The sequence below is a fragment of the Apis cerana genome, linkage group LG1 (assembly GCF_029169275.1).
Source record: "Apis cerana isolate GH-2021 linkage group LG1, AcerK_1.0, whole genome shotgun sequence".
Lineage (NCBI taxonomy): Eukaryota > Metazoa > Arthropoda > Insecta > Hymenoptera > Apidae > Apis > Apis cerana.
In genome coordinates this window covers 2,801,773-2,818,941 of record NC_083852.1, presented here as the reverse complement: position 1 = coordinate 2,818,941, position 17,169 = coordinate 2,801,773, and the positions used below count along the sequence as shown (strand labels likewise).

The 17,169-nt window shown below is 39.5% G+C and overlaps 1 protein-coding gene across 32 annotated transcripts in view; it reads right to left on the bottom strand.

Annotated features, from left to right (window-relative positions):
- LOC107992839 (protein muscleblind) overlaps window positions 1-17,169 on the bottom strand; it is a 455,871-nt gene that overhangs the window by 88,259 nt on the left and 350,443 nt on the right. The gene's annotated exons all lie outside the window — the stretch shown is intronic.

The following is a 17,169-nucleotide window of genomic DNA, read 5'->3' as shown; positions in this document are numbered from 1 at the left end:
CGTCACAAAGATCTCGATCGTTCGACCCAAGGCAAGCCACAGATTAAATTCCAATTTCTCCAGGTCCAAGGTCCTTTGGAAAACGGACGGAGGAGGGGGGATAATTATGGTGGAGATCTCTCCAATGACCGGCGCAAAATAGAATTCCACGCGCCACGCGTCTTTCGCCCGATCTTCCGCCGCTATACACATATCTATATATATACACTGAAGCGTGTTCTGGCGTGATTGTCGCCGGATCGACGATTTAACAAGACATTTCTCCGAGTGTGAGTTATCGTTTAATGAACGCCTCTTCGACTTCGGGACGAGTGAAGCACCCTAGAGTCTAGAGTGCACCGTGCGGGCCTGGCCTTGCCACTCGAGCTCTCTAAGGGCTGCCAACCACCCCCTCGTGCTCTCCCTCTTTCGTACAACCGTTAACCGGGCCCGTGATAATTTGTACGAGAAGATGGACGAGGAGGAGGGAGCGAGATAGAGGAAGGAAGGAAGGAAGAAAGAAAGGGAAATTTGAGTTCTTAAGCGTTCGATTCGTCAGCACAATTAAACGAATTAATAGGCGCCGCTTGGCCTCGTTCCTTATTCCTCTCTCAATCTTCTTTCGACATTCCTCCCCGAATTGAGAAGCCACGCCACTTCACTCAACAGATTCGACAGATTTTTCCCACTCGAGCTAAAAGTTCGACTAACAATCAAAGTTTGCTCGGAAATGTACCGATTCCCCCGCAAATGGCCAACCGAAAAACTCGAGTTGGATCGATTCTTAGTTTCGGTTTTGGCGGGAATTCGTTCCATCTTCGCACAAGGAAGAATTATTGTTTCGATTTTATTGTCGAGGCGAAAGAATTCGTGAGAAAAAGACTTGGTCGAACGATTGATCATTCGTAACAAGGATTTCGTATCTTTGTGTTAAAGTTCAACGAAATTTTCGTGGTCAAATTTCTTCGTACAAATTTACGATCGTTGTATGCGTGATCGGGTGTGACTCGTAAACGAGTTTTCTCTTATTTTCCCCGCCGCGATAAAAAGAAGGGGCTGAGAACTTCTTAAGAACGCTTGAGAAACTCTCCAACCCCCAATTTCCAACTTTTTTCTTTCCAGCCGCAAAAGGTGGATAAGATAAAACGTACGATACAGTGAGGTGCACGTAAATCAGCCGAGTACATCGAGTACGGCGTTTGCGTTCGGATCAAAGGGAAAAGAAGAGATCCGCGAGAAAACCTTCGTTTCGAAGGGCACAAAAAGGGAGGCGAAAAGGCAAGGAGCTTGGAAGCTTGTACCACCACAGTTTAACCTCTCTCCCGAGTCATCAAGAATTCTTTTTCGCGATGCGCCACCGGAATTTAGACGCAAAGGAAAAGGAGACGGTTCGTCCTTTATAGAATAACAATTTACCAAATTAGGCGGCTTCAAAGAAGGCGGCTCCTGATCTGGATACGCTTCTGGAAATCGAGCAGGTCGAGAAAAGAGAGGGGAACAAAGGAGGAGAAGATAAGGAGAGAGGTAAGAACGAAACAGAAACTGGTCAAAGGCGAGGAAAATTTCCCGAATTCTGAATGATCGGAAGAGGAAACGTTAAGAGCTCGTGGCAAACCTGTTTTCCTCCTACGTCCCTTTATTCTTTTCCGAATCTTAACTCCTATCTCCATCTCTTCCTTTCGTTTCGTGCGGATCCTCGAAAAGGCTTCGTGGTTTCGCCGGATGGAATAGGAAGAGTATCAAAGGCGAGGCGGTGTGAATCTCGAGAACGGACTTTAATAAGATTAAAGTCTGTCGTGATAATTGTTTGATGTTTCTCCTTTCTTTTCTCTCTCTCTCTCTCTCTCTGTAAAGACAATTTTTTTATTTATCCTTCGCTAAAAGCACGCGATTCTTCGTTTATACGTTTCTCAATAACACGTTTGATCAATTTCCACGTTTATACAAGTCTGGGATAAGATCTATTCACTCGTTGTTCTTTTGTTCGTTTGAGATTCGAATAATTATTTCATCCGCGAAGACGGATATATTTCGAATTTCCAGCTTGAAACAGCGCCTCCAGATATAAAAAGAAGAATTAAGATTCGAAGGGAGCCGTTCCTATTATCCTTAAAACTTATTCGTGCCACTATTTTGTCCTCGCTCCGTTCCAAAGCGCAATTTTAGAGAGCTTCCCCCGCCGTTTTATCGCCTATGAAATCGTCATCTTTATTTCATCTTTCCGCAAATCCCTTACAACGTGAAATATCCGCTCTCTCCTTCTCGCGGGGACAAATCTCGCGTGAGAAAAATTCGGACGGGACGCTCGAAATCCCCCCATCGAGCGTGGAAAAATCGCCGATAAATAATAACAACGATAAAAAAAAAAAAAGAAAGAAAGAAAAACGAGACGAGCACGCTTTTAACGCGTTCGAACGAAAATAAAGCAACACCGTGTGTAATTCCGTTTCCATTATCGTGGCCAACGTTTGAGCATATTCCCGGGGCAGCGGACCGGCAAAACAAATTTCGAAATCTGCGGGGGATCCGCGCCGTGTTGCCGGTGTTCATGAACGCATTACACACGTTTCGATGGGCTCATATCGCGTCCACGCTACATTGATTTAATCCTCGATTCTATATCGGCGACGTGAGCCGCGTACCACATCGCGTAAAAAAGCAATCGGGGAGGGAGCCGGGTGTTCATCATCTACTTTCGATCTGGATTATCGGCTGATGGTAACGGATGCGTATCGCGCGATGCGCAACGAGCTAAGAACCGCGGGAATAAAAGGGAATTTTTCGAGTTTTCTAATTTTAATTCTCTTTTTTTTAAATCGCTTTTCAAATCTTCGTGGCTTTAAATCTTCCATTTTTTTGGGGGGAATATTTCTTTGGGGATATTCTGACTTTTAAAATTTGCGAGGCATGGACATTTTTCTAACAGAAATGTCGAACGTATATATATATATATATATATATTCCCTTGAATGAACGGATCGAGCAAGTTACATTTCAATAACGTTGTAAATCATCGAACGCAACGAAGCTCGGTTAACGGATAAAGATAAATCGACATACGGCTACGTAATTAATCTTGGAAAATCGAGTTTAAAGTTACGAAATCGTCGATCTTTACGTGATTTATATCCGTGTTGAAATAAAAAAAAAAAAGTCGAAATAAAGATGCATTGAATTTTAAAAAAAAAATCGTAATTTAATTTTTCGTTTTAATTAATGAATTGCACTATTTTTCTTGTATGTACCACTCAATTACGAATCGCATGAAACTGCATTAGCTTGGACAGAAAAACAGAAAATTATTTTCTCCCCTATTCTTTATTATCCCAAAGAGAGACATTATTATCGAGGAAACGAATTAGAATCAATGAGAGAAAATAGGTGGTAGGAAAATCAGAGTAGAGGTTCCTGGGACGAATACGTAGGAACTTTTCCTTAGCAAATAGAAGAGGAACATAAGATTGTCGACGGGGAAATGGGCTCTCCATAAGGCGTGGAAAGAAAGGGAAGGGAAGGGAAGACAAGGAGATGCTTTATGGAGACCTTCTTCTTCGGTTAACACACTAAGGGTCACCTTGTTATCCGGAGTCATGGTCGGTTTTATTAGCTGGAATAAATTTCTAGCGATTGGACACGCTGCATTCGTCGAACACGAACAAGCTATCCCCTAAGTTTTTCGCCCTTTTCGTGGCGAGCGTTTCGAGACGAAAGATTCGACCACTTCGTGATGGAGAATTAAACGTCTCACGATGGGAGGGAATAAAAGAAAATATTTGTCCGATACTTCGAGTCGATTATTTATTTATTTATTTATTTATACGTTTGATATTAACCAATATTTACGGGAAGAAAAATAAATTGCCTTTTCGTACGATGCATTTGTAAAAGATGTGGGGAATGAAAAAAGAAAAATTAATAAGCAGTTAAAAAAGACACGAATGTAAATTTAAATAATAAAACGTTCTCGTAAATCGTTTGATAACTATGCAAGATATCGTAACACGTGTGCACCATTACAGGGGTGAATTCAAGACACGAAAGCTATAAATAAAGGATATTATACCGATTCTTCTTTTCAGTTAAAGATATAAGGATTCTTTTGAAACGATGTTGGATGGAATTTTGTCGGCGGAATTTTAACCGTGCTTTAAGTGTTATTTATTTCTTTTTTTTTAAATTCCTTTTTCTAAAATTTATCATGTTCTCAAGATTTTTTATTCTTTATATTATCTCTTTATAAATATCCTCGATGATTTTTTTTTCTTTTTTTAGATCGCCTACAAATTTTTCCCCCAAATTATTCCGAATCGTTCTAAGTCGTTTCGATCTATTTCCTTCTTTCAATTTCGTTTTATCAATGATAATTTCTACGAGATATTTCACGGAAATATATTTTTATCGTTTTACGCGAAGTATCACGTACACGCACGCTATTAAATTTTTCACATTTTTACAAAGATAGCAATTTGAAATGATAATATGGAGACTAGGAGAAATATATATTGCTTAGGGATTACAATAATATTTTACATTTGTTTACAAATGTTTTACCTCGTAATTATGATATAGTGAAAATACAATTTATTGTAATATACGAAAACAAGTAAAAAATAAATAAAAATAAATATCTCTGTTTTTTTAAATACTAAATATTTAGAATTGTATTTAATATCTATGATGCTATTCAATTTAGATTTCAAGTTTAATCTAATATCATAATCCTGGACGTTTCGTGATCTGCAATCTTATAAATTTTATTTTAGATCAAACAATTTTTTTTCAAAGAAAATTCAGTTAAAATTAATCAGAAAATTTCCCTTGCTTCCAGCGTGGAAACAAATATTCAACGCTTTAGAAACTCATCAGCGAATTGAACCACCGTGAACCGGAAAATCTGTATAATAGAAACTATGGCGCGAATAATACAAAATTACACGATAATAATGGCCGAGGCAATTACATGATTAACAAGAGTAACGAATGGAGAGATGTACCAGAGTTAATACGTTTTTCTGAATTTTTAACGAAACAACACCCTTTTACGCGCACAAACGCGTAGATAATATTTCGTTTCTAAAATCAAAAAGTTTTTTCTTAATCGCCAAATGCCAAAAAATACTTCCATTTATTCCAAATTCATCAATTTAATAAAAAAAAATTACACGATTACGAAAAAGATATTAGCATCGATCATTAATGAAATAATTAAACGAGTGTGTACATTAAAAATTCAGTAGCTCTAAAACGTCCAGATAATGTTTAAGAAATTTCGAGAGACGAATTTTGGCCATCCTCGTTCAATGTAAAACGGAAATCGCAGAGATCTTTTCGATAATATCTCTAAAATCACGAGTCAAGAGATTTTCTCAATCGCCAAATGCCAAACAATAGATCCATTCATTCCAAATCCATCAATTTAATAAAAAAAATTACACGATTAAGATATTACGCGGATACCATGTTTTCAACTGCGATATTAAATTCAATATCGATCATTAATGAAATAATTAAGTGTGTAACACGTATATAAAAATGGCTCCGAACGCGAACATTCATATTAAAAAAATTTCGACGGGAAGATAGTGTGCGCCGATATATTCGAGCCACGAATCCCTTGATACCGTTCTAGCTGGAACACGAGACAATCGTGCGAAACAGGGTTGGGTCCAGGTGCGTTGGCCACCTGCTACCGACGCCAGCCTCACCCAGCCAGCCACCTTCGAAATTCGCAGCGCGATTTGCAAGGCGGCAGACGAAACATTGGCGGGCGGAAGTCGGCGAGCAGGGAGTTGGTGAGACACAATGCCGCCATTTCCGCCGGTGGGACACGGCTGCTTTAACACACGTTTTTCGGAAAGAGCGGTGGGTTTCAAACTGCTGCTTTGGATAAAATGGCCAAGTCGAACAATGAAATTTGAACATTTTAAGGAATATTCTTTCCAGCAAAATTTTCTAAACAAAATTTGAATTCAAGAGGTTTGTGAATTATTGTATATCACCGTGTATGGTGGTATATCGTTGTTATTAATTTCTTAGGAAAGGAAAGGCAGAAAGTCAGACGGAGAAAAAAAGATTGTAATAAGGCGGAAAGGGCGCAATTGAGGTATCTAACGATATCTCCATCTGCCATCTCATCGCGTGTATATTTTATACTCATTAGTGGCATAGAATTAAGCTGCCGTGTAGATAATTGCAAACCGTACTTACGACAGTTGTTTGCAAAGTGCGAGAGGGGCGTATTGATTTTTTCCACGTTTCAAATATCCGCTCTTTGCGATGTTGCCTCTTGTAAATTTTCCAGTTTTGTTTTTTCATCATTCAAAGTAATTCGATCTTTCCTCTTTGCTAACGAAAAAGTTTCCCTTGGTTACATTGTATTGTATAAAATTCAACGTATCTAGTACATCAATAAAATAATAAAGGAGAATTTGGGGAAGGAACCGTGGTCAGTTTCTAAAGAAAACATTTGAAAAATGATAAAATTCGCAAGTGTTTCTCATTAAGATGGCTCGTTCCACCAATTTCAAGCGAAAGTTTGTCGTTGCAAAGTCAAATAATCGATAAGATACAATTGCCAGGAATATAGAACCGCAAGAAAATTCACTAGCAAGGCAACTTCCCACCTATCGCTACAAGTTCAACCACCAAAAGCGATCCGCACAAATTTCAATGGTATCGTAACAAGAGAACTTTGCTCGCATTTTACTTGCTAGACGCGTTAAATCATCTGTGTCTACGTCGTTTATCGCCAAACTGCGTACAAATGTTCCGCATTCGGTCGCGAAACTTTATTACTAACGCGCTAGGGACTTGTGACGCTCGCCTCCTGAACTCGAGAGAGGGGAAGGAGGAAGAAACAAGACGCGTTTAAACGAAGAAAATTTACGTTTACAACAAAATTATAACTTAACAAATTTATTTATATATCAATGATCATTGGTAAAAGTCTGAAACTATGAGAAAAATGAAATCTAGAAAAAGTGTTTTTCTCTTTTTTTTTTTTTTCTTATTTATTACCAATCCAAAATGAATTAGCCAAGCAATTTCATTCGTGACAATTAACTTTTACATTTACAAAAACGCGTATACAAATCCACCCTCTGTTGTCGTACGCTTTCCTATCCTCTTCTCCTCTATCATCTCGCATCTCTCCGCACCCCCAACCCGATTCTCAACTTTTAATCTGCTGGTGGTTCGACTCGATCCACTTCTAACCGAGGCAGAACAATCGTTAGCCATTTTCGTTCGCAGCCACGATGATATCTTTGGGGCCGGTCGTAGGCACGCTCGCCTTTTTTTTGGCCCACTAACCACGACGCAAAGGGGTTGAATAGAGGCAGAAGGGGGAAAAAAATCAGAGAAAGGGAGTCGAAATTGCTAACGACACACGGCGGCTAACCGCGTTGACCCTCCACGTGGAGAAGTGGCGTCGTCGTGCCCTTTCGCCGACAATTTCAAAGTGAAAAGGGCTGGGTATGCCTTCCGCCATTGTCTCCACGGTTTGCCTCTTCTCGCCCGCTATTATTCGTTTTGCGCGCCCAGGGAGTGAGAGGAGGTGGAGGGGAGAGGAGAAACGTTATTGCTTATTAAAACGATCGCTCGGGAGATGCGCTTTTAACCCATCAAGATCCAACGTTCTATTAAACATGGAAATTTCTTCCAGTTTTCCTACTTTTCGCATTTCGGTTAAAATGTATAATTTTGCCTTCAAATCCGTTCATCGAAAGAAACTTCACGATAATTTCATCATAATTTTAAGATCATAATCTCAAAACGATCGAAATCTCAACCACTTAGCGTAATATTAATCTAAAAGACGGTATATTTTCTGATTCATAATTACTTAACGAAAGAGTCTAAGAGTTTAGAGCCTTAGTTTCAAATACTTTCGAAATAATCTTTTTACACGATCTTCTAATACATCCCTTTTCCTCCAACATTCTGATCAGGAAAGAACAACAGATTTTCAAGAAAAATACGATCAAAGAAAAAATCAACCTAGCATAATATTTTTCCATTTCGCGATCTTCTAATACACCCCTTTTCCTCTGATATCCTGATCACGAAAGAACGATAGATTTTATCCAAAATCTGTAACTGTTTAAGAAAAACTCCAATTTCGAATACGATCAAAGGAAAAGTAACTAGCGCCACCTAGCGTAATATTTTTCCATTCCTCATTCCACGATCTCCTAATATACCCTCATCGTGAAAGAACAGCAGATTTTATCTAAAGTCAAAGAACTAGCAAAACCAACCTAACATAATATTTTTCCATTCCACGATCTTTTAATACACCCCCTTTTCTCTGATATCTTGATCACGAAAGAACGATAGATTTTATCCGAAATCTGTTTAAGAAAAACTCCAATTTCGAATACGATCAAAGGAAAAGTAACTAGCGCCACCTAGCGTAATATTTTTCCATTCCTCATTCCACGATCTCCTAATATACCCTCATCGTGAAAGAACAGCAGATTTTATCTAAAGTCAAAGAACTAGCAAAACCAACCTAACATAATATTTTTCCATTCCACGATCTTTTAATACACCCCCTTTTCTCTGATATCTTGATCATGAAAGAACGATAGATTTTATCCAAAATCTGTAACTACTTAAGAAAAACTCCAATTTCGAATACGATAAAAAAAAAAGTAACTAGCGCCACCTAGCGTAATATATAATATTTATTATGTAATATTTTAATATTATATAAATATTTATTATGTATTATATATTATGTATTATTTATTATGTATTATGTATATTTATTATGTAATATATTATAATAATTATTATGTAATATTTTTCCATTCCTCGTTCCACGATTTCCTAATATACCCTCATCGCGAAAGAACAACAGATTTAATCTAAAATCAAAGAACTAGCAAAACTAACCTAACATAATATTTTTCCATTCCACGATTTTAATACGTCCCCTTTCCCCTAACATCCTGATCACGAAAGCACAACAGATTTTATCCAAAATCTGTAACTACTTAAGAAAAACTCCAATTTCGAATACGATCAAAATAACTACCGAAACAATCGAAGCCAATTAAGCGCCACCTAGCGTCGTTTTCCACTTAGAAAAAGGAACGAAAGATTCTCCCTTCAAGGAGATTCAAGGTAATAATATTAATGGATGCGACAACGCCATTCGCATCTGGGACGACAGCCAACTTCCGCGCCGGATTCGTGCGTGGATGGGGACTTAAGTACGTCGAAGTAGATCGCGCGAAAGACGGCATTCGATCGGCAGGACGAAGCCTCTCGAACAGGGGCTACTGCTGCCACCACCATCTTCAGCAACTTTCCCCTCCTCCCCCTCACTTCCTCAACACGAGTCGTCCCTCGATCGGCCGGCTCGCGCCTAAGCGCGAGCTATTAGAGCCCTGAGGATCCCTGCGAATTTGCACGTGGGCCAAGTCACAGCCGGCGAAGTTCTTGCGGCAGCAAATCCAGAGCAAATCGACTGCTTAATCGAGTGACGAGAAATTTGAATAAAGACCCGGCTGGCAGATTCGTGGCAGTCTGCGCGCCTTTATTCCGCTCCTCCCCCCTGCGAGAACGATCCTATTATCATATCCGAGGATGGCGAGGAACGAACGAAATGAATAATTTCTAATTAGAGGGATTTTTGTCTTTTAAGGGAAGGATGGAGAGAGAGAGAGAGAAGATTATGTATTGATCCTAGATTCTGTATCTTTGATCGTTTACGCGATTCGAATCACGATAAATAAGATTTATTTTGATCTCGGAAGTAGATGGAAAAATTTATTAATAGATTATGTATGTATGTATACGTTCAAGTTGACATATGATTTATTCGAGGAATAATATTTTTGTTTACCACGGTTCTCTGTTTGCAAACAGGAGATGCAGACTTCTTCCCTTTGATTATTTGCATCCGTAATCCGGGATCGTGTCTTAATAACACCGATGTCGAAAGGAACGCGTAAATATTTGAGGATAACTTTGCTTTTCGAGCATGTTCTTTTTTAGGATAATAAGATTCGCACGATTCCGCGCCGTGAATCGAATGTCAGAGTTCGAGAAAGAGTTTATCGGATGGAAAGTTGGAGCCGACGACGATCGAGTCGGGGAACGAAGCTACCGTGCGATTTAATAAAAAGTTGTTGTACGTTTTTCACCGTGTAAACGTATAAAGCGACGTGTAACAGGTAGAACGAATGGGGAATGTGGAGAGAGAAAAAAAGGAATTCGAATCGAATCTTAATAAAAGTTTCAAACTTTCCCCCGAGTTAAAATTAATCGAAAGCTCCATTGTTTATTATTTATCAATTTATTTATCAATACCCATTTCCATATTTCATTAGCATACGCCTGTGCATTACACGATTTCACCTTGTTGATCACGTCACATAAAATACCTTATGAATAGGAAAGTGTATTAATCTTTTATCGCATCAATTACGCATCGCATCGTAATATCTCGCGTTAAATTTATATCCCTCCAGCGGAAAAATTTTATATTCGATTCGAATCGACACGCTGTCTCGATATCCATATTCATTCCGTTCTATTTTCATTCTAATTATATACATATATATATATAACTTATAAACGTTGGAAAAAGATGAACGTTACACTGCAGATAAAATACTATCAACATTACGTTATCGTTTATATTAGAATACATTAAACACGTATGCATAATTTTCAAATCTTTCCCGATAAAAGTTACCAAAAATCTAAGCAAAATTCATTTTACATCCGAATACGAATATTCCGTGGTAAAAAATTACTCGATCTCCCTCCCTCGCTCGATTTCCATCCCACGATTTATTTGCTAGAGGAGCGAGAGGATCGAATTAGAGTCGCCTCCCCTCTATACCGCTCGCAAATTTCTGTTCAGCCGTTCGAAATCCAAGAAAAGTCGGGGAAGAGAATTTCGATTCCTCCTTCCGAGTTCTGCCTGCCTCCCCCAGCCCCCCTCTTTGATATGTGCGGTTAAATCGGTTTTTCCAGACCGCCATCCCCATGAAATATTCACGAAACGGCTCGCCGCAACCCTTTGAGAATACCGAGCGGAGGAGGGGAGGGGAGGAGTCTTGCAAAACTAATAACTTTAATGAACAAGCGCGGTACAGGCGGCCTCTTCTTTCGCGGATGGGGATGTGATAGGATAAGAAAGAGATTTTGCACGAAGGCACGTCCGCGTGTGAATTCGTGAGGACGCATTCGAAAGTAGATTGCCACCGTGCTCGTGGGACATCTGGTGCATCCGGGGAAGGGAAGAAGAATTCGGTCGATCGGATCCCGGTAACGAAATCTCCTTCATTTTAATTGGGTCTATCTTTTTTCCTGTTACAGAAGGAGAGGGAAGGAATTTTATCTCCTCGATTTTTATTTACACCTTATTCTGGGAGGAGGAAGGGGGATACGCTCGAATTTTGCTCGTTAAATCGTATTATTTCGGACAATCGAACGAATAATTTGGACGAACGAATCTTTAGAGTTTCGAATATCTCTCGATATAAATACGAGTATAAGTTTGCGAAAAGCGGTGTTTCACAATCGAGCGTATACTTCTCCTTTTTTCCCATTGTATCCATAAATGCACAAAAATCCACTTCGCTGTATTGCGATACTGGATTCGCGTGGTAAGTAGGGGAAATCTGCAAAATCCGATATTCATCGTAAAGGAATCTACAAAAGTTGGGGAAGAGAGAGAGAGAGAGAGATATGAGAAGGAGATGTTGGACAAAACAAAATGACTGTGCATCGGTCCTTTGTCCGGTGGAAAAGCGGTCGAGAAGAGATTTCTTTTCTATCGTCTCCTTGGCTCTATCGCTTCTTCTCCTCGGAACTCTGCCAGTCTGGCTTTATCAGGGCGAAGAAAAAGAGACAAAGGCGAGAGAAGGGGGAGGAGTTTGTTACGGTCGCATGTGAATTCTGGAGAAGGCATTCGAAGTTGATTGCGCCGAGGTGGCAGGACATCTGGTCCTTTATATATACATTGAACGTTTGCATGGAACGAAGTATCTCTCCTTGAAGGGGAGCCAAGCGGAAAAGACGAGTTCGCCTCGGCTTAAAATGCTTCCATTTTCAACGGACATAGATCCGCGCAGATGTTCCTCGCGAGATTACACGGCTCGATCTTGATTCCCTTCTTTCTCAGTTTCTTCCAGACAAAGGGGGCAAGGAAATATATGCCGGACTCGCGAGATCTACGAAACAAATTCCGAAGGAAAATCCCCAATTTATCGATATTTAACGTTAAGATGAATGAAAAAAAAAGAGTAATTTTTCATCGAAATTTTTCATCTTTTATTTATAATTGGATCGTCTTGAAAATTTGTTCTCTTTCCTCGAAATAGCAAATTTTGTTTCTTCATCGTTCGTTTTGGAAAATAAAAAATTGCACGTGTATAATTATATATGAAATGATCGAACGAGATTATTCTCCGTGTAAAAATTGGTTCCTTCTATTACTATTATATTAAATTATCTCTAATAACTAAACCATTTTGAAAAAGTAAAATAATAAGTACTACAGAAAAATGGTAAGAATAAGACTTAAGAATAAGATATAAGATGTACAAAAATTAAAATACATTCGAGTTATTCTAGAAAAATTAAATCGTGAATTATCATCAACTTCACAAAAATTAAAAAACTAATTCTTCAAATTCCAACCACGACATTCCTAATTAAACCTAACATAATAAACATTAAATATTAATACCTCAAATCTTAAGCATTCAATTCCAACAGTTTCCAACAATGACACTTCCAATCTAATCTAACCTCACCACTTCTCAAAGCAATAATGAAAAAAAAAAATTCTCAAATTCTCCACCGCGACGCTATTGCAAGCTCGATGAAGAGCTCTACGATCTCGCGCAAGGCCGAGCCGCAACGATCGCGTAATCGGTGTTAAACAGCGGCAATAATTTCTCGTCTGGTCCTCGCTTATTATCGGCCGAGCCACGATTGTCAAGAAGAATAACGAGCTTCCCCGACGAGTGGCGAAAGGGGGGAGCGAAGGAGAGGAGAAGGAGAGGGACAGAAATGGCCGGTTTCAGTTTCCGCGAGCGGTCGTTTCACGGAAGCCCGATGTCACTCCACGTCCCGCGGAACCCGTGACTTCTTTCAATGAATGTTAAATTACCCCCCCTGGCGGCCAACCGGCGCACTGCTATTTCCATTTCGAGGCGGAGGCCGTGCCTTTGCACTTTACCGGTGGCTGAGCCGCGCACAGATGTCAACCGGGCCTGTCGCCGGTCCGGCTAACGTATAGCGCCGTCACATGCAACCTGCCGACATCTCCGCAACATGTAAATTTTCCGCGGCCGACGTACGCGTAACTTTAACTGCCGCTCGGCCACGAGGGGACACGCGAGGATGGATGCGAGTTTATGGCGCGATGCGAGCAACGGGAGGGGATACGTGGCCGACCGTGGCGCCCTCTCTCTGGCGTTAATTGAGGCTTTCAAAGTGGCATGATTGGTTTTCAGGTTAATTCTCGAGGTTACGTATCGAGTCCCCGCGTGGATCAAGTTGGCAGGTGAAACGCGTTATTATGCATAGAGATTGCGTAATACGAGTGCGGAATGGAACGCGTCTCGTCGAAGAGAATTTCGACCATCCTCCGTTGAGCGTTAAAAGTGAAATGATTCTCGAGGTGAATTTTTAGAGATGCTCGTCGCTTTAAAATCTAAGAGATCGTGTAATAGAATGAATATTTGAAGTTTTAATCAGTTTGTATTTGGAAATTAAAACTGGGATGATTGGTTTTTGGATTAATTTTCGAGGTTAGATATCGAGTCCCTGCGTTGATGAAGTTGGCAGGTGAAACGCGTTATTATGCATAGAGGTTGCGTGATACATGCAGAATAGACGCGTCTCGTTGAAGGAAATTTCGACCATCCTCCGTTGAGCGTTAAAAGTGAATTGATTCTCGAGGTGAATTTTTAGAGACACTCGTCGCTTTAAAATTTAAGAGATCGTATAATAGAAGGAATATTTGAAGTTTTGATCACTTTGTATTTGGAAATTAAAAGTGGGATGATTGGTTTTTAAGTTAATTTTTGAGGTTAGATATATATATATATATGTATAGTTCCTACGTCGATAAAGTTGGCAGGTGAAACGCGTTATTATGCATAGAGACTGTGTAATACGTGCAGAATAGACGTGTCTCGTTGAAGGAAATTTCAACCATCCTATTGAGCTAATTATTCTTGAGGTAAACTTTTGAGGTTAGGTGTTGAATATTTTGTTGAATCAAGTTTTAATTATATTTGAGAATTAAAAATGAGATGATTGATTTTGAGATTGATTTTTGAGGTTGACTTAGAGCCCATGGATTGGGTGTTATAATTATTTTCGTATCGGTGTATTTTGTAAAAGAAAATTTTAATTTTTCTCTGAACATCACGAAAAGTTGAAAATGGATCGATTATTTTTAAGATCGATTTTGAAAATTTTGGAATCGAGCGTAGGAATTTTATAATAACGTTTCGAGCGACGAAAGATTTAAAAATATAAAAATACAAATCTAAATGTTTTATTGGAATACTGAAAAGCATATATGAAGACCGGTGTCCAATATGAAAACAAAATGAAACATAGAAGAAATAAAATCGTTTCCCGCTTTAAAAACTCTAAACCATATTTGTTTCAACACTCTCTAACACATTGATTCGTGAAAATATTTTGTCGGTTTGCGTCCGTTTGTCCCGTATTTTAACAGTAGCTATTGCTTTTTATTTGCACCCGATAGTTTTACGAGAGGATCGTTGTTTTCGAAAGGTTTAACAACTTAATTAATATCTGTACCTATTACGATACACACAGCCACGTTTATATAAAATCGATAAAAAGAAAAACGTATCGTGCATTGTATATAAAACACCACAGAATAATACAAAAAATCAACGTATTTTTTTTTCTTTTGTTTACTTTAACAACAAATATTATTACTTCGACAAATTTTTTTTTTTTACAAAATATAACAGATTTACGAAAATAAATGAAAAAACGAAAATTAATTAATTTTTTGTACACGTGTTCACATTTTAACAGCCACATTAAAAATCATACCAAGTCATGGTAGAATAACTTTAAAAAAATTTCCTCGCGATTTATATAAAAGAAACAACAAATTTTGAGATGCAAATGAGAAACTTTTCCGTAATCTTTCGTAGCGTCTACATTTTATCTTACTGTTTTCTAAAAAAAAAAAAAAAAAGTAATATTCAGTAAGTTTCATCAAACTAGGGGACCCTAACTTGTTATATCTCTCCTAGTAACTACATCACGACAAATAACCAAGGGAGAGGAAGGGGGCTGTTGGGAAGGAAAAAAGGAACGGCAAAGAAAGAAGTGGAATAAAAGAAGGGAAAACGGAGTCTTAAAATACAAGTTTTCTCGAGAACAACGATGCCTCGTCGCGAAATTACGCGTAGGATTATCGCGACAAACAGCGATGCCTCTCCTTCTTGAAACACCTTCTGAAACTCCTCGTCGTCGTCGTCGTCGTCATCGTCGTTGTCGTTTCGTGTACATTACAGTAGGCCGGCTCTCAAAAGCAGATTTAAAAGTGCACTCTGCAAATTTCGTGCTCTCGAGCGCGCGAATACCTAGAGGCGATTATGAAAGGTGCAGAAACGACACGGAGGCAAGATTTTAAAGTGCAGGATACACTTACGTACCTCTGGACGTCCGCTTGGGGATGAAACTACCCGAGACCGAGGGCGAAGGGAAGGAGAAAGAGAATGAGAGAGAGAGAGAGAGAGGGCAACGTGGAGATGGAGAGCAACAGGTTGCAAGCGGAATTTGCGGATGTCAACCGAGGGAAGACAGCGCGGAGTAGCTCAAGGCGATCTGTATTGATCCCCTTATGAGTGCTTAAATTACAAGCGTATCCTTTCGACTTTCTTCTTTTACACCTTTCTCTCTCTCTTCTCGTTTTATATTTTTCTATTATCGTTCCTTCCCCTTTTTTCTCGGTATCTCGGTTGGATATTCGAACGACGGCTAGCTAAAGAAGGGAGAGAAAATGACGAGGAGGAGATATTATTAAGTAGAAACAGGATTTTGCTTTCAAATCGTGACAACAGTATTAGCAGTAGGGAATCGAGGAGGGAAATTATCTCCCTTTATTCCCTTCATTTCGGTTGAATATTTTTATTTTAAGAAATTTCCTTCCTCCTGCTATTTTCCCCCTCTTATCGTTCCAATTAACCAACCTCACGATAAAGATTAAATGCAGTAAGTCCATGGCGGAGAAGAAAACTAAAACTAAAAATTCCTTCGACTTGATATATATAAATATATCCAATTCCAAATCCTCTCTGACGCTCCCCCTCTCCCCTTAATCCGTACACGGGAACGATCCAACCCGAGGAAATCAAAATCCTCGAAAGATGAGGCAGATTTGGTCGCGAAACGACCGATTTCAGAGTTTGGGGCTCGACTCTCGATCGAACTCGAATTAATTTGTTTAAACGGGCGAAAGAGAGTCGATGGCGGCGGTACTGGTGGTGGAGAACACGGCCGAGGGTGAAGGAGGGCCGGTTAATAAAACGAGAGCTATCCCGTCGAAATTGCGCCGCAATTTCCCCGATTTGTCGCAAACAATGGCAGCGTGTGCAGCTGGGAGAGGTTAATTACGTAAACACGCTCCTCCGTATTTTTGCAACGTTGAATTAACACACGGAGCAGAGATGGGGCTGGTGGAACGTTTGGAAAGTAAAAATAACACGATTCATTTGCGACTCGACACGCCCCCGCTCTATATAATAATTCGATTCAATTATATATCGTTCGTATCCCCTCCCCTCCGTTTCGAAATCAGGCGAATTTATTCGGGCGACGGTCGTTAAAACCGGAACTGGATGCCGTTCTGCACTCGCGTTCCCATTAAAACTCGCGGATTTATCGCGGGGAGGCGAACTCTCGAGGCTCAATTAATTCGGGATTCCAGTCCTGTTCGAAGGATATCGTGGTGGGAGAGGAATAAACTGGCCGCGATAACGAGCGAAGGAACGGAACGGGATTTCTTTATCATTCATCAGTGTTTCACTTTTCTCGAGACGTTTACTTAAACGATGAAAGACATATGAAGTATTTGTATTCGATTTTCCAAACGAGTTGGTTTAATTTTCAAGAATTAAGATCAAGGGAAAAGTATATGTATAACTTTAATAACGAAAAATT